This window comes from Dendrobates tinctorius, unplaced genomic scaffold, assembly GCF_039654945.1.
Source record: "Dendrobates tinctorius isolate UK_male_01 unplaced genomic scaffold, ASM3965494v1 ptg000293l, whole genome shotgun sequence".
NCBI lineage: Eukaryota > Metazoa > Chordata > Amphibia > Anura > Dendrobatidae > Dendrobates > Dendrobates tinctorius.
In genome coordinates this window covers 16,685,320-16,700,493 of record NW_027361960.1, presented here as the reverse complement: position 1 = coordinate 16,700,493, position 15,174 = coordinate 16,685,320, and positions in this window count along the sequence as shown.

Here is a 15,174-nt window from a genome sequence, read left to right as displayed (position 1 = left end):
ATCCAACAGTGTTCACAAATGTGGTCAGAAATTCTACATCTCCCTTGTCCTATAGTGACATTTTTCACACCTGCGACATTGAGACTGTGACATAGCGGTGTGATATTCACTGGGCCTCACACAATCCAACAGTGTCCACAAGTGTGTTCAGAAATTCTACATCTCCCCTGTCCTATAGTGACATTTTTCACACCTACGACATTGAGCATGTGACATAGCGGTGTGATATTCACTGGGCCTCACACAATCCAAAAGTGTCCACAAGTGTGTTCAGAAATTCTACAACTCCCCTGTCCTATAGTGACATTTTTCACACCTGCGACATTGAGACTGTGACATAGCGGTGTGATATTCACTGGGCCTCACACAATCCAACAGTGTCCACAAGTGTGTTCAGAAATTCTACATCTCCCCTGTCCTATAGTGACATTTTTCACACCTGAGACATTGAGCCTGTGACATAGCGGTGTGATATTCACTGGGCCTCACACAATCCAAAAGTGTCCACAAATATGATCAGATATTCTAGATCTCCCTTGTCCTATAGTGACAATTTTCACTCCTGCGACATTGAGACTGTGACATAGCGGTGTGATATTCAATGGGCCTCACACAATCCAACAGTGTCCACAAGTGTGTTCAGAAATTCTACATCTCCCCTGTCCTATAGTGACATTTTTCACACCTGCGACATTGAGACTGTGACATAGCGGTGTGATATTCACTGGGCCTCACACAATCCAACAGTGTCCACAAGTGTGTTCAGAAATTCCTCATCTCCCCTGTCCTATAGTGACATTTTTCACACGTGAGACATTGAGCCTGTGACATAGCGGTGTGATATTCAATGGGCCTCACACAATCCAACAGTGTCCACAAATGTGTTCAGAAACTCTACATCTCCCCTGTCCTATAGTGACATTTTTCAAACCTGCGCCATTGAGACTGTGATATAGCTGTGTGATATTCACTGTGCCTCACACAATCCAGCAGTGTCCACAAGTGTGTTCAGAAATTCTACATCTCCCCTGTCCTATAGTGACATATTTCACACCTGCGACATTGAGCCTGTGACATAGCGGTGTGATATTCACTGGGCGTCACACAATCCAACAGTGTCCACAAATGTGTTCAGAAATTCTACATCTCCCTTGTCCTATAGTGACATTTTTCACACCTGCGACATTGAGACTGTGACATAGCGGTGTGATATTCACTGGGCCTCACACAATCCAACAGTGTCCACAAGTGTGTTCAGAAATTCTACATCTCCCCTGTCCTATAGTGACATTTTTCACACCTGCGACATTGAGACTATGACATAGCGGTGTGATATTCACTGGGCCTCACACAATCCAACAGTGTCCACAAGTGTGTTCAGAAATTCTACATCTCCCCTGACCTATAGTGACATTTTTCACACCTGAGACATTGAGCCTGTGACATAGCGGTGTGATATTCACTGTGCCTCACACAATCCAACAGTGTCCACAAGTGTGTTCAGAAATTCTACATCTCCCCTGTCCTATAGTGACATTTTTCACACCTGCGACATTGTGCCTGTGACATAGCGGTGTGATATTCACCGGGCCTCACACAATCAAACAGTGTCCACAAGTGTGTTCAGAAATTCTACATCTCCCCTGTCCTATAGTGACATTTTTCACACCTGCGACATTGGGACTGTGACATAGCAGTGTGATATTCACTGGGCCTCACACAATCCAACAGTGTCCACAAGTGTGTTCAGAAATTCTACATCTCCCCTGTCCTATAGTGACATTTTTCACACCTGCGAAATTGAGACTGTGACATAGCGGTGTGATATTCACTGGGCATCAGACAATCCAACAGTGTCCACAAGTGTGTTCAGAAACTCTACATCTCCCCTGTCCTATAGTGACATTTTTCACAACTGCGACATTGAGCCTGTGACATAGCGGTGTGATATTCACTGGGCCTCACACAATCCAACAGTGTCCACAAGTGTGTTCAGAAATTCTATATCTCCCCTGTTCTATAGTGACATTTTTCACACGTGAGACATTGAGCCTGTGACATAGCGGTGTGATATTCAATGGGCCTCACACAATCCAACAGTGTCCACAAGTGTGTTCAGAAATTCTACATCTCCCCTGTCCTATAGTGACATTTTTCACACCTGCGACATTGAGACTGTGACATAGCGGTGTGATATTCACTGGGCCTCACACAATCCAACAGTGTCCACAAGTGTGTTCAGAAATTCTACATCTCCCCTGTCCTATAGTGACATTTTTCACACCTGCGACATTGAGACTGTGACATAGCGGTGTGATATTCACTGGGCCTCACACAATCCAACAGTGTCCACAAGTGTGTTCAGAAATTCTACATCTCCCCTGTCCTATAGTGACATTTTTCACACCTGAGACATTGAGCCTGTGACATAGTGGTGTGATATTCAATGGGCCTCACACAATCCAACAGTGTCCACAAATGTGTTCAGGAATTCTACATCTCCCTTGTCCTATAGTGACATTTTTAACACCTGCGACATTGAGACTGTGACATAGCGGTGTGATATTCACTGGGCCTCACACAATCCAACATTGTCCACAAGTGTGTTCAGAAATTCTACATCTCCCCTGTCCTATAGTGACATTTTTCACACCTGCGACATTGAGACTGTGACATAGCGGTGTGATATTCAGTGGGCCTCACACAATCCAACAGTGTCCACAAGTGTGTTCAGAAATTCTACATCTCCCCTGTCCTATAGTGACATTTTTCACACCTGAGACATTGAGCCTGTGACATAGCGGTGTGATATTCACTGGGCCTCACACAATCCAAAAGTGTCCACAAATGTGTTCAGATATTCTAGATCTCCCTTGTCCTATAGTGACAATTTTCACACCTGCGACATTGAGACTGTGACATAGCGGTGTGATATTCACTGGACCTCACACAATCCAACAGTGTCCACAAGTGTGTTCAGAAATTCTACATCTCCCCTGTCCAATAGTGACATTTTTCACACCTGCGACATTGAGCCTGTGACATAGCGGTGTGATATTCACTGGGCCTCACACAATCCAACAGTGTCCACAAGTGTGTTCAGAAATTCTACATCTCCCCTGTCCTATAGTGACATTTTTCACACCTGCAACATTGAGACTGTGATATAGCGGTGTGATATTCACTGTGCCTCACACAATCCAGCAGTGTCCACAAGTGTGTTCAGAAATTCTACATCTCCCCTGTCCTATAGTGACATTTTTCACACCTGCGACATTGAGCCTGTGACATAGTGGTGTGATATTCACTGGGCCTCACACAATCCAACAGTGTCCACAAATGTGTTCAGAAATTCTACATCTCCCTTGTCCTATAGTGACATTTTTCACACCTGCGACATTGAGACTGTGACATAGCGGTGTGATATTCACTGGGCCTCACACAATCCAACAGTGTCCACAAGTGTGTTCAGAAATTCTACATCTCTCCTGTCCTATAGTGACATTTTTCACAACTGAGACATTGAGCCTGTGACATAGCGGTGTGATATTCACTGGGCCTCACACAATCCAAAAGTGTCCACAAATGTGATCAGATATTCTAGATCTCCCTTGTCCTATAGTGACAATTTTCACTCCTGCGACATTGAGACTGTGACATAGCGGTGTGATATTCAATGGGCCTCACACAATCCAACAGTGTCCACAAGTGTGTTCAGAAATTCTACATCTCCCCTGTCCTATAGTGACATTTTTCACACCTGCGACATTGAGCCTGTGATATAGCGGTGTGATATTCTCCGGGCCTCACACAATCCAACAGTGTCCACAAGTGTGTTAAGAAATTCTCCATCTCCCCTGTCCTATAGTGACATTTTTCACACCTGCGACATTGAGAGTGTGACATAGCGGTGTGATATTCACTGGGCCTCACACAATTCAACAGTGTCCACAAGTGTGTTCAGAAATTCTACATCTCCCCTGTCCTATAGTGACATTTTTCACACCTGCGACATTGAGCCTGTGACATAGCGGTGTGATATTCACTGGGCCTCACACAATCCAACAGTGTCCACAAGTGTGTTCAGAAATTCTACATCTCCCCTGTCCTATAGTCACATTTTTCACACCTGCGACATTGAGACTGTGACATAGCGGTGTGATATTCAATGGGCCTCACACAATCCAACAGTGTCCACAAGTGTGTTCAGAAATTCTACATCTCCCCTGTCCTCTGTCCTATAGTGACATTTTTCACACCTACCACATTGAGCCTGTGACATAGCGGTTTGATATTCACTGGGCCTCACACAATCCAACAGTGTCCACAAGCGTGTTCAGAAATTATACATCTCGCCTGTCCTATAGTGACATTTTTCACACCTGCGACATTGAGACTGTGACATAGCGGTGTAATATTCACTGGGCCTCACACAATCCAACAGTGTCCACAAGTGTGTTCAGAAATTCTACATCTCCCCTGTCCTATAGTGACATTTTTCACACCTGCGACATTGAGACTGTGACATAGCGGTGTGATATTCACTGGGCCTCACACAATCCAACAGTGTCCACAAGTGTGTTCAGAAATTCTACATCTCCCCTGTCCTATAGTGACATTTATCACACCTGCGACATTGAGACTGTGACATAGCGGTGTGATATTCACTGGGCCTCACACAATCCAACAGTGTCCACAAGTGTGTTCAGAAATTCTACATCTCCCCTGTCCTATAGTGATATTTTTCACACCTGCGACATTGAGCATGTGACATAGCGTTGTGATATTCACTGGGCCTCACACAATCCAACAGTGTCCACAAGTGTGTTCAGAAATTCTACATCTCCCCTGTCCTATAGTGACATTTTTCACACCTGAGACATTGAGCCTGTGACATAGCGGTGTGATATTCACTGGGCCTCACACAATCCAAAAGTGTCCACAAATGTGTTCAGATATTCTAGATCTCCCTTGTCCTATAGTGACAATTTTCACACCTGCGACATTGAGACTGTGACATAGCGGTGTGATATTCACTGGGCCTCACACAATCCAACAGTGTCCACAAGTGTGTTCAGAAATTCAACATCTCCCCTGTCCTATAGTGACATTTTTCACACCTGCGACATTGAGCCTGTGACATAGCAGTGTGATATTCACTGGGCCTCACACAATCCAACAGTGTCCACAAGTGTGTTCAGAAATTCTACATCTCCCCTGTCCTATAGTGACATTTTTCACACCTACGACATTGAGCATGTGACATAGCGGTGTGATATTCACTGGGCCTCACACAATCCAACAGTGTCCACAAGTGTGTTCAGAAATTCTACATCTCCCCTGTCCTATAGTGACATTTTTCACACCTGCGACATTGAGACTGTGACATAGCGGTGTGATATTCACTGGGACTCACACAATCCAACAGTGTCCACAAGTGTGTTCAGAAATTCTACATCTCCCCTGTCCTATAGTGACATTTTTCACACCTGAGACATTGAGCCTGTGACATAGCGGTGTGATATTCACTGGGCCTCACACAATCCAAAAGTGTCCACAAATATGATCAGATATTCTAGATCTCCCTTGTCCTATAGTGACAATTTTCACTCCTGCGACATTGAGACTGTGACATAGCGGTGTGATATTCAATGGGCCTCACACAATCCAACAGTGTCCACAAGTGTGTTCAGAAATTCTACATCTCCCCTGTCCTATAGTGACATTTTTCACACCTACGACATTGAGCATGTGACATAGCGGTGTGATATTCACTGGGCCTCACACAATCCAACAGTGTCCACAAGTGTGTTCAGAAATTCTACATCTCCCCTGTCCTATAGTGACATTTTTCACACCTGCGACATTGAGACTGTGACATAGCGGTGTGATATTCACTGGGACTCACACAATCCAACAGTGTCCACAAGTGTGTTCAGAAATTCTACATCTCCCCTGTCCTATAGTGACATTTTTCACACCTGAGACATTGAGCCTGTGACATAGCGGTGTGATATTCACTGGGCCTCACACAATCCAAAAGTGTCCACAAATATGATCAGATATTCTAGATCTCCCTTGTCCTATAGTGACAATTTTCACTCCTGCGACATTGAGACTGTGACATAGCGGTGTGATATTCAATGGGCCTCACACAATCCAACAGTGTCCACAAGTGTGTTCAGAAATTCTACATCTCCCCTGTCCTATAGTGACATTTTTCACACCTGCGACATTGAGCCTGTGATATAGCGGTGTGATATTCTCCGGGCCTCACACAATCCAACAGTGTCCACAAGTGTGTTAAGAAATTCTCCATCTCCCCTGTCCTATAGTGACATTTTTCACACCTGCGACATTGAGAGTGTGACATAGCGGTGTGATATTCACTGGGCCTCACACAATCCAACAGTGTCCACAAGTGTGTTCAGAAATTCTACATCTCCCCTGTCCTATAGTGACATTTTTCACACCTGCGACATTGAGCCTGTGACATAGCGGTGTGATATTCACTGGGCCTCACACAATCCAACAGTGTCCACAAGTGTGTTCAGAAATTCTACATCTCCCCTGTCCTATAGTCACATTTTTCACACCTGCGACATTGAGACTGTGACATAGCGGTGTGATATTCACTGGGCCTCACACAATCCAACAGTGTCCACAAGTGTGTTCAGAAATTCTACATCTCCCCTGTCCTCTGTCCTATAGTGACATTTTTCACACCTACCACATTGAGCCTGTGACATAGCGGTTTGATATTCACTGGGCCTCACACAATCCAACAGTGTCCACAAGTGTGTTCAGAAATTATACATCTCGCCTGTCCTATAGTGACATTTTTCACACCTGCGACATTGAGACTGTGACATAGCGGTGTAATATTCACTGGGCCTCACACAATCCAACAGTGTCCACAAGTGTGTTCAGAAATTCTATATCTCCCCTGTCCTATAGTGACATTTTTCACACCTGCGACATTGAGACTGTGACATAGCGGTGTGATATTCACTGGGCCTCACACAATCCAACAGTGTCCACAAGTGTGTTCAGAAATTCTACATCTCCCCTGTCCTATAGTGACATTTATCACACCTGAGACATTGAGACTGTGACATAGCGGTGTGATATTCACTGGGCCTCACACAATCCAACAGTGTCCACAAGTGTGTTCAGAAATTCTACATCTCCCCTGTACTATAGTGATATTTTTCACACCTGCGACATTGAGCATGTGACATAGCGGTGTGATATTCACTGGGCCTCACACAATCCAACAGTGTCCACAAGTGTGTTCAGAAATTCTACATCTCCCCTGTCCTATAGTGACATTTTTCACACCTGCGACATTGAGACTGTGACATAGCGGTGTGATATTCACTGGGCCTCACACAATCCAACAGTGTCCACAAGTGTGTTCAGAAATTCTACATCTCCCCTGTCCTATAGTGACATTTTTCACACCTGCGACATTGAGCCTGTGACATAGCGGTGTGATATTCACCGGGCCTCACACAATCCAACAGTGTCCACAAGTGTGTTCAGAAATTCTACATCTCCCCTGTCCTATAGTGACATTTTTCACACCTGCGACATTGGAACTGTGACATAGCAGTGTAATATTCACTGGGCCTCACACAATCCAACAGTGTCCACAAGTGTGTTCAGAAATTCTACATCTCCCCTGTCCTATAGTGACATTTTTCACACCTGCGACATTGAGACTGTGACATAGCGGTGTGATATTCACTGGGCATCAGACAATCCAACAGTGTCCACAAGTGTGTTCAGAAACTCTACATCTCCCCTGTCCTATAGTGACATTTTTCACACCTGCGACATGGAGCCTGTGACATAGCGGTGTGATATTCACCGGGCCTCACACAATCCAACAGTGTCCACAAGTGTGTTCAGAAATTCTACATCTCCCCTGTCCTATAGTGACATTTTTCACTCCTGCGACATTGAGACTGTGACATAGCGGTTTGATATTCATTGGGCCACACACAATCCAACAGTGTCCACAATTGTGTTCAGAAATTCTACATCTCCCCTGTCCTATAGTGACATTTTTCACACCTGCGACATTGAGACTGTGACACAGCGGTGTGATATTCACTGGACCTCACACAATCCAACAGTGTCCACAAGTGTGTTCAGAAATTCTACATCTCCCCTGTCCTATAGTGACATTTTTCACACCTGCGACATTGAGCCTGTGACATAGCGGTGTGATATTCACTGTGCCTCACACAATCCAACAGTGTCCACAAGTGTGTTCAGAAATTCTACATCTCCCCTGTCCTATAGTGAAATTTTCACACCTGCGACATTGAGACTGTGACATAGCGGTGTGATATTCACTGTGCCTCAGACAATCCAACAGTGTCCACAAGTGTGTTCAGAAATTCTACATCTCCCCTGTCCTATAGTGACATTTTTCACACCTGCGACATTGAGACTGTGACATAGCGGTGTGATATTCACCGGGCCTCACACAATCCAACAGTGTCCACAAGTGTGTTCAGAAATTCTACATCTCCCCTGTCCTATAGTGACATTTTTCACACCTACGACATTGAGCATGTGACATAGCGGTGTGATGTTCACTGGGCCTCACACAATCCAACAGTTTCCACAAGTGTGTTCAGAAATTCTATATCTCCCCTGTCCTATAGTGACATTTTTCACACCTGCGACATTGGGACTCTGACATAGCGGTGTGATATTCACTGGGCCTCACACAATCCATCAGTGTCCACAAGTGTGTTCAGAAATTCTACATCTTCCCTGTCCTATAGTGACATTTTCCACACCTGCGACAATGAGACTGTGATATAGCGGTGTGATATTCATTGGGCCTCACACAATCCAACAGTGTCCACAAGTGTGTTCAGAAATTCTACATCTCCCCTGTCCTATAGTGACATTTTTCACACCTGCGACATTGAGACTGTGACATAGTGGTGTGATATTCACTGGGCCTCACACAATCAAATGGTGTCCACATGTGTGTTCAGAAATTCTACATCTCCCCTGTCTTATAGTGACATTTTTCACACCTGCGACATTGAGACTGTGACATAGCGGTGTGATATTCATTGGGCTTCACACAATCCAACAGTGTCCACAAGTGTGTTCAGAAATTCTACATCTCCCCTGTCCTATAGTGAAATTTTCACACCTGCGACATTGAGACTGTGACATAGCGGTGTGATATTCACTGGGCCTCACACAATCCAACAGTGTTCACAAATGTGGTCAGAAATTCTACATCTCCCTTGTCCTATAGTGACATTTTTCACACCTGCGACATTGAGACTGTGACATAGCGGTGTGATATTCACTGGGCCTCACACAATCCAACATTGTCCACAAGTGTGTTCAGAAATTCTACATCTCCCCTGTCCTATAGTGACATTTTTCACACCTACGACATTGAGCATGTGACATAGCGGTGTGATATTCACTGGGCCTCACACAATCCAAAAGTGTCCACAAGTGTGTTCAGAAATTCTACATCTCCCCTGTCCTATAGTGACATTTTTCACACCTGCGACATTGAGACTGTGACATAGCGGTGTGATATTCACTGGGCCTCACACAATCCAACAGTGTCCACAAGTGTGTTCAGAAATTCTACATCTCCCCTGTCCTATAGTGACATTTTTCACACCTGAGACATTGAGCCTGTGACATAGCGGTGTGATATTCACTGGGCCTCACACAATCCAAAAGTGTCCACAAATATGATCAGATATTCTAGATCTCCCTTGTCCTATAGTGACAATTTTCACTCCTGCGACATTGAGACTGTGACATAGCGGTGTGATATTCAATGGGCCTCACACAATCCAACAGTGTCCACAAGTGTGTTCAGAAATTCTACATCTCCCCTGTCCTATAGTGACATTTTTCACACCTGCGACATTGAGCCTGTGATATAGCGGTGTGATATTCTCCGGGCCTCACACAATCCAACAGTGTCCACAAGTGTGTTAAGAAATTCTCCATCTCCCCTGTCCTATAGTGACATTTTTCACACCTGCGACATTGAGAGTGTGACATAGCGGTGTGATATTCACTGGGCCTCACACAATCCAACAGTGTCCACAAGTGTGTTCAGAAATTCTACATTTCCCCTGTCCTATAGTGACATTTTTCACACCTGCGACATTGAGCCTGTGACATAGCGGTGTGATATTCACTGGGCCTCACACAATCCAACAGTGTCCACAAGTGTGTTCAGAAATTCTACATCTCCCCTGTCCTATAGTCACATTTTTCACACCTGCGACATTGAGACTGTGACATAGCGGTGTGATATTCACTGGGCCTCACACAATCCAACAGTGTCCACAAGTGTGTTCAGAAATTCTACATCTTCCCTGTCCTCTGTCCTATAGTCACATTTTTCACACCTGCGACATTGAGACTGTGACATAGCGGTGTAATATTCACTGGGCCTCACACAATCCAACAGTGTCCACAAGTGTGTTCAGAAATTCTACATCTCCCCTGTCCTATAGTGACATTTTTCACACCTGCGACATTGAGACTGTGACATAGCGGTGTGATATTCACTGGGCCTCACACAATCCAACAGTGTCCACAAGTGTGTTCAGAAATTCTACATCTCCCCTGTCCTATAGTGACATTTATCACACCTGCGACATTGAGACTGTGACATAGCGGTGTGATATTCACTGGGCCTCACACAATCCAACAGTGTCCACAAGTGTGTTCAGAAATTCTACATCTCCCCTGTCCTATAGTGATATTTTTCACACCTGCGACATTGAGAATGTGACATAGCGGTGTGATATTCACTGGGCCTCACACAATCCAACAGTGTCCACAAGTGTGTTCAGAAATTCTACATCTCCCCTGTCCTATAGTGACATTTTTCACACCTGCGACATTGAGACTGTGACATAGCGGTGTGATATTCACTGGGCCTCACACAATCCAACAGTGTCCACAAGTGTGTTCAGAAATTCTACATCTCCCCTGTCCTATAGTGACATTTTTCACACCTGCGACATTGAGCCTGTGACATAGCGGTGTGATATTCACCGGGCCTCACACAATCCAACAGTGTCCACAAGTGTGTTCAGAAATTCTACATCTCCCCTGTCCTATAGTGACATTTTTCACACCTGCGACATTGGAACTGTGACATAGCAGTGTGATATTCACTGGGCCTCACACAATCCAACAGTGTCCACAAGTGTGTTCAGAAATTCTACATCTCCCCTGTCCTATAGTGACATTTTTCACACCTGCGACATTGAGACTGTGACATAGCGGTGTGATATTCACTGGGCATCAGACAATCCAACAGTGTCCACAAGTGTGTTCAGAAAGTCTACATCTCCCCTGTCCTATAGTGACATTTTTCACACCTGCGACATGGAGCCTGTGACATAGCGGTGTGATATTCACCGGGCCTCACACAATCCAACAGTGTCCACAAGTGTGTTCAGAAATTCTACAACTCCCCTGTCCTATAGTGATATTTTTCACACCTGCGACATTGGGACTGTGACATAGCGGTGTGATATTCACTGGGCCTCGCACAATCCAACAGTGTCCACAAGTGTGTTCAGAAATTCTACATCTCCCCTGTCCTATAGTGACATTTTTCACACCTGCGACATTGAGACTGTGACATAGCGGTGTGATATTCATTGGGCCACACACAATCCAACAGTGTCCACAATTGTGTTCAGAAATTCTACATCTCCCCTGTCCTATAGTGACATTTTTCACACCTGCGACATTGAGACTGTGACACAGCGGTGTGATATTCACTGGGCCTCACACAATCCAACAGTGTCCACAAGTGTGTTCAGAAATTCTACATCTCCCCTGTCCTATAGTGACATTATTCACACCTGCGACACTGAGACTGTGACATAGCGGTGTGATATTCACTGGGCCTTACACAATAAAACAGTGTCCACAAGTGTGTTCAGAAATTCTACATCTCCCCTGTCCTATAGTGACATTTTTCACACCTGTGACATTGAGCCTGTGACATAGCGGTGTGATATTCACTGTGCCTCACACAATCCAACAGTGTCCACAAGTGTGTTCAGAAATTCTACATCTCCCCTGTCCTATAGTGAAATTTTCACACCTGCGACATTGAGACTGTGACATAGCGGTGTGATATTCACTGTGCCTCAGACAATCCAACAGTGTCCACAAGTGTGTTCAGAAATTCTACATCTCCCCTGTCCTATAGTGACATTTTTCACACCTGCGACATTGAGACTGTGACATAGCGGTGTGATATTCACCGGGCCTCACACAATCCAACAGTGTCCACAAGTGTGTTCAGAAATTCTACATCTCCCCTGTCCTATAGTGACATTTTTCACACCTACGACATTGAGCATGTGACATAGCGGTGTGATGTTCACTGGGCCTCACACAATCCAACAGTGTCCACAAGTGTGTTCAGAAATTCTATATCTCCCCTGTCCTATAGTGACATTTTTCACACCTGCGACATTGGGACTCTGACATAGCGGTGTGATATTCACTGGGCCTCACACAATCCATCAGTGTCCACAAGTGTGTTCAGAAATTCTACATCTTCCCTGTCCTATAGTGACATTTTCCACACCTGCGACAATGAGACTGTGATATAGCGGTGTGATATTCATTGGGCCTCACACAATCCAACAGTGTCCACAAGTGTGTTCAGAAATTCTACATCTCCCCTGTCCTATAGTGACATTTTTCACACCTGCGACATTGAGACTGTGACATAGTGGTGTGATATTCACTGGGCCTCACACAACCAAATGGTGTCCACATGTGTGTTCAGAAATTCTACATCTCCCCTGTCTTATAGTGACATTTTTCACACCTGCGACATTGAGACTGTGACATAGCGGTGTGATATTTACTGGGCTTCACACAATCTAACAGTGTCCACAAGTGTGTTCAGAAATTCTACATCTCCCCTGTCCTATAGTGACATTTTTCACACCTGCGACATTGAGCCTGTGACATAGCGGTGTGATATTCACTGGGCCTCACACAATCCAACAGTGTCTACAAGTGTGTTCAGAAATTCTACATCTCCCCTGTCCTATAGTGAAATTTTCACACCTGCGACATTGAGACTGTGACATAGCGCTGTGATATTCACTGGGCCTCACACAATCCAACAGTGTCTACAAGTGTGTTCAGAAATTCTACATCTCCCCTGTCCTATAGTGACATTTTTCACACCTGCGGTATTGAGACTGTGACATAGCGGTGTGATATTCACTGGGCCTCACACAATCCAACAGTGTCCACAAATATGTTCAGAAATTCTGCATCTCCCCTGTCCTATAGTGACATTTTTCACACCTGCGACATTGAGACTGTGACATAGCGGTGTGATATTCATTGGGCTTCACACAATCCAACAGTGTCCACAAGTGTGTTCAGAAATTCTACATCTCCCCTGTCCTATAGTGACATTTTTCACACCTGCGACATTGAGACTGTGACATAGCGGTGTGATATTCTCTGGGCCTCACACAATCCAACAGTGTCTAAAAGTGTGTTCAGAAATTCTACATCTCCCCTGTCCTATAGTCACATTTTTCACACCTGCGACATTGAGACTGTGACATAGCGGTGTGATATTCATTGGGCTTCACACAATCCAACAGTGTCCACAAGTGTGTTCAGAAATTCTACATCTCCCCTGTCCTATAGTGACATTTTTCACACCTGCGACATTGAGACTGTGACATAGCGGTGTGATATTCTCTGGGCCTCACACAATCCAACAGTGTCTAAAAGTGTGTTCAGAAATTCTACATCTCCCCTGTCCTATAGTGAAATTTTCACACCTGCGATATTGAGACTGTGACATAGCGGTGTGATATTCACTGGGCCTCACACAATCCAACAGTGTCCACAAATATGTTCAGAAATTCTGCATCTCCCCTGTCCTATAGTGACATTTTTCACACCTGCGACATTGAGACTGTGACATAGCGGTGTGATATTCACTGGGCTTCACACAATCCAACAGTGTCCACAAGTGTGTTCAGAAATTCTACATCTCCCCTGTCCTATAGTGACATTTTTCACACCTGCGACATTGAGACTGTGACATAGCGGTGTGATATTCACCGGGCCTCACACAATCCAACAGTGTCCACAAGTGTGTTCAGAAATTCTACATCTCCCCTGTCCTATAGTGACATTTTTCACACCTGCGACATTGAGACTGTGACATAGCGGTGTGATATTCACTAGGCCTCACACAATCCAACAGTGTCCACAAGTGTGTTCAGAAATTCTACATCTCCCCTGTCCTATAGTGACATTTTTCACACCTGAGACATTGAGCCTGTGACATAGCGGTGTGATATTCACTGGGCCTCACACAATCCAAAAGTGTCCACAAATATGATCAGATATTCTAGATCTCCCTTGTCCTATAGTGACAATTTTCACTCCTGCGACATTGAGACTGTGACATAGCGGTGTGATATTCAATGGGCCTCACACAATCCAACAGTGTCCACAAGTGTGTTCAGAAATTCTACATCTCCCCTGTCCTATAGTGACATTTTTCACACCTGCGACATTGAGCCTGTGATATAGCGGTGTGATATTCTCCGGGCCTCAAACAATCCAACAGTGTCCACAAGTGTGTTAAGAAATTCTCCATCTCCCCTGTCCTATAGTGACATTTTTCACACCTGCGACATTGAGACTGTGACATAGCGGTGTGATATTCACTGTGCCTCAGACAATCCAACAGTGTCCACAAGTGTGTTCAGAAATTCTACATCTCCCCTGTCCTATAGTGACATTTTTCACACCTGCGACATTGAGCCTGTGACATAGCGGTGTGATATTCACTGGGCCTCACACAATCCAACAGTGTCCACAAGTGTGTTCAGAAATTCTACATCTCCCCTGTCCTATAGTCACATTTTTCACACCTGCGACATTGAGACTGTGACATAGCGGTGTGATATTCACTGGGCCTCACACAATCCAACAGTTTCCACAAGTGTGTTCAGAAATTCTACATCTCCCCTGTCCTCTGTCCTATAGTGACATTTTTCACACCTACCACATTGAGCCTGTGACATAGCGGTTTGATATTCACTGGGCCTCACACAATCCAACAGTGTCCACAAGTGT